Raw genomic sequence first — 4,675 nt, forward strand, 5'->3', positions numbered from 1 at the left:
CCCAAGCGGATCGACTGGCCTCTACTGTAATGTCTAGATAAGGAGCGCAGTGCATTTACCTTAATGTATGAAGCAAAGGCGCCACAAAAAAGGTTGCTCATTGGAACTCCAGCATTACGCTTCATTTCAAGAACAAGTTATTGGTTCATGCCAACTGTACAGGAAATTTAGGTCACTGAGAAACAGTTGGGGTCAATGTTTGCAATGTTGCTGCAGCTGCAAAGGTCATATTTCCATATGCAAATTAGGTTTGTGCCAAACTAGTCTGACTCACTGGATGTAAACTGCAGGTAGATTCTGTTTTGTCCTCCCTTTCCACTGTCTCTGTGTAAACAATTTTCAAAATCCACTTCACAACAACAACAACAACAAGTGTTTGCCTTTCAGTGCATTTGTCATTTAAATAACAGTGCTCACCTCCTTATGTAATCAACTTACTATTTTGAGTGGACACTGTTGCTGTACCCTTTGCTTAGTTCCACCCAATACAATTGTCAATTATCCAAGTGTATTTCCCCTTATAGCGGAGTGATAATGAGATGCAGCCAGACCATTCAACCATTAGATAGATACAGGGTCGGATCTTGAGAAAAATTAATAGGATGGCAAAGGGGTGGCAGATACATTTTAGGGGGTGGTGCATATATATATATTATGTATATATCTATATCGATCTCTATCTATCTATCTATCTATCTATCTATCTATCTATCTATCTATCTATCTATCTATCTATCTATCTATCTATCTATCTATCTATCTATCTATCTATCTATCTATCTACATAGATAGATAGATAGATAGATAGATAGATAGATAGATAGATAGATAGATAGATAGATAGATAGATAGATAGATAGATAGATAGATAGATATACTCTGCCAAGGAGGCAGAGCCTTGGCAGAGTTATGTGATGACTGGCATTGATTTGTCTCTCTGTCTGTTAGCAACATTACTCAAAAATGAAAAATGGAATGACGGATTTGGATGAAACCAACCAGCAGGCTTTATCAAATTGAAGCAAATACTGCTGAAATAAGTATGTTAAATAAGTAAATATCATTTGTATTTGTCAGCCAATCCTAAGCATGAGTTGTTGTTATTAGCTGTCAATCACAATATGCGATTTGATATGTCTAGCAGAAAAGGGAAAAGATTTAAACTGAAATAAAGTCAATCTGATACACTTTGATGAAATCAAATGCTAGATATGTTAAAAATGTTTCTTAAATTTTGCAACAAATTAGATAAAGATTAGACAATGTCTCTCTTATGCACTGTTTTGGGAAATCTGCATTTGTGTAATCTATGCTTATGTTCGGCCTGCCACAGTGATTACATTATCAATTCATCTAGAACAGAGTCAGAATCCAGATAATTTTATTTATTGTCTTAGATTTGTGGTTTTATTTTTGATGCTCTTTATTTGAGACATTTCTTCTTCTTTACGGCCGGCCACAACCTTTCATATGCATATTTTTGAATTAGATCGTTCAGAACTGGGGTGGCAAGTAGGGTTGCCACCCGTCCCTTAAAATACGGAAACGTCCTTTATTCGACAATTAATTGTTGCGTCCCGTATTGAATCAATACGGGACGCAAGTTGTTCCGTATTTTCATAAATGCCCCGTACACGTCTGTCACACACTCATCAAAACTGCATAATGAATAAAATAAAACACAGGCAATATTAAGGGCAGCCAGTTCCATCTTCGTAGGACCCATGTAGCGAGGACCCGATGCCAGGTCCAGTGGACAGACTTCAGACGTCTCTGTGTGTCCGTCCTGTCTCTGGTTGCCAGGTTACAGACGCTGCTGCACCCGCACGTTTAAAAATGTCTACACCTGAAGCTCCACCACGTCTAAAGAAGCAAAAACGTTTGCAAATGTACAGACTGGAGTGGGAAGAGTGGAACCCCTGGCAATGGGTAAAAGGCAAACTGTGTTTTCTGTTGCTCATGGACTGGCTGAAGTAAGGCAGCATCAGGAGACAAACATGGAGGAAATATGAGAACAGAGAGAACCCAACCAGCAGGTCACAGTTTATCATCATCTAATCATCTCCTGAAGTCGATATGGTAAGTGGACATCATGATGTGATCAGCTAGATTTCCTACAGTATATAGCTGTGAATATACCAGAGGATGCTTATAATAATGCTGATGTGGCCGTAGATTCTACACGATTTTAGTGACTCAGTAAATGCCTAAGTTGGTTATTATTTTTTAATGCTTTTTAGTTTTTAATAAACATTTATTTAATAGCCTATATGTAATCAAACATGGCCTCTGCCTAAAAAGAATAACATTTCATTGCACAAGTGAAAGTATAGTAATGTTTAAAACTGTTCAAATTATTATAATATGTTGCTAAAAAACAAAAAACAAAACAAAAAAAACACACATCATAGTAATATGTCAATTAAAAAGGCCTATAGTATAGCGTGTTGCCCAACAAACATTATAGTATAGCATGTCGCTTAAAAAACGTCAGAGTATAGCATGTCACCCAAAAAAGTCATAATATAGCATATGGCACGTTTTTACGACATGTTTGAAAAATGGCATTTTTTTCGACATAGTATAGTAAGGCATTTTTTTTGCGCCAAAATTCATGATGATTTTTTTTTCAAAGAAAACCTTTCTGGAGTGTTTTTCACGCCCTCCTTTACATTATTTCATCATATGGCACGTTTTTACAACATGTTTGAAAAATGGCATTTTTTTTCGACATAGTATAGTAAGGCGTTTTTTTTGCGCCAAAATTCATGATGATTTTTTTTTCAAAGAAAACCTTTCTGGAGTGTTTTTCACGGCCCTCCTTTACATTATTTCATCATATGGCACGTTTTTACAACATGTTTGAAAAATGGCATTTTTTTTCGACATAGTATAGTAAGGCGTTTTTTTTGCGCCAAAATTCATGATGATTTTTTTTTCAAAGAAAACCTTTCTGGAGTGTTTTTCACGGCCTCCTTTACATTATTTCATCATATGGCACGTTTTTACAACATGTTTGAAAAATGGCTTTTTTTTTCGACATAGTATAGTAAGGCGTTTTTTTTGCGCCAAAATTCATGATGATTTTTTTTTCAAAGAAAACCTTTCTGGAGTGTTTTTCACGGCCCTCCTTTACATTATTTCATCATATGGCACGTTTTTACAACATGTTTGAAAAATGGCATTTTTTTTCGACATAGTATAGTAAGGCGTTTTTTTTGCGCCAAAATTCATGATGATTTTTTTTTTCAAAGAAAACCTTTCTGGAGTGTTTTTCACGGCCTCCTTTACATTATTTCATCATATGGCACGTTTTTACAACATGTTTGAAAAATGGCATTTTTTTTCGACATAGTATAGTAAGGCGTTTTTTTTGCGCCAAAATTCATGATGATTTTTTTTTTCAAAGAAAACCTTTCTGGAGTGTTTTTCATGGCCTCCTTTACATTATTTCATCATATGGCACGTTTTTACAACATGTTTGAAAAATGGCATTTTTTTTCGACATAGTATAGTAAGGCGTTTTTTTTTGCGCCAAAATTCATGATGATTTTTTTTTCAAAGAAAACCTTTCTGGAGTGTTTTTCACGGCCCTCCTTTACATTATTTCATCATATGGCACGTTTTTACAACATGTTTGAAAAATGGCATTTTTTTTCGACATAGTATAGTAAGGCGTTTTTTTTGTGCCAAAATTCATGATGATTTTTTTTTTCAAAGAAAACCTTTCTGGAGTGTTTTTCACGCCCTCCTTTACATTATTTCATCATATGGCACGTTTTTACAACATGTTTGAAAAATGGCATTTTTTTTTCGACATAGTATAGTAAGGCGTTTTTTTTGCGCCAAAATTCATGATGATTTTTTTTTCAAAGAAAACCTTTCTGGAGTGTTTTTCACGGCCTCCTTTACATTATTTCATCATATGGCACGTTTTTACAACATGTTTGAAAAATGGCATTTTTTTTCGACATAGTATAGTAAGGCGTTTTTTTTTGCGCCAAAATTCATGATGATTTTTTTTTCAAAGAAAACCTTTCTGGAGTGTTTTTCACGGCCTCCTTTACATTATTTCATCATATGGCACGTTTTTACAACATGTTTGAAAAATGGCATTTTTTTTCGACATAGTATAGTAAGGCGTTTTTTTTGCGCCAAAATTCATGATGATTTTTTTTTCAAAGAAAACCTTTCTGGAGTGTTTTTCACGGCCTCCTTTACATTATTTCATCATATGGCACGTTTTTACAACATGTTTGAAAAATGGCATTTTTTTTCGACATAGTATAGTAAGGCGTTTTTTTTGTGCCAAAATTCATGATGATTTTTTTTTCAAAGAAAACCTTTCTGGAGTGTTTTTCACGGCCTCCTTTACATTATTTCATCATATGGCACGTTTTTACAACATGTTTGAAAAATGGCATTTTTTTTCGACATAGTATAGTAAGGCGTTTTTTTTGCGCCAAAATTCATGATGATTTTTTTTTTCAAAGAAAACCTTTCTGGAGTGTTTTTCACGGCCCTCCTTTACATTATTTCATCATATGGCACGTTTTTACAACATGTTTGAAAAATGGCATTTTTTTTCGACATAGTATAGTAAGGCGTTTTTTTTGCGCCAAAATTCATGATGATTTTTTTTCTCAAAGAAAACCTTTCTGGAGTGTTTTTCACG

General features: G+C 34.6%; 1 long non-coding RNA gene across 1 annotated transcript in view; it reads left to right on the top strand.

The window, feature by feature from the left end:
* Positions 1-1,743: 1,743 nt before the first annotated feature.
* The window catches only part of LOC129349960 (uncharacterized), a 5,281-nt gene continuing 2,349 nt past the window's right edge, over positions 1,744-4,675 (top strand). Inside the window, exon 1 of the long non-coding RNA XR_008603131.1 lies at positions 1,744-2,079. This is a non-coding gene — a long non-coding RNA (uncharacterized LOC129349960). The remainder of the gene's footprint in view (positions 2,080-4,675) is intronic.

This window comes from Amphiprion ocellaris, chromosome 11, assembly GCF_022539595.1.
Source record: "Amphiprion ocellaris isolate individual 3 ecotype Okinawa chromosome 11, ASM2253959v1, whole genome shotgun sequence".
In the NCBI taxonomy this organism is placed as follows: domain Eukaryota; kingdom Metazoa; phylum Chordata; class Actinopteri; family Pomacentridae; genus Amphiprion; species Amphiprion ocellaris.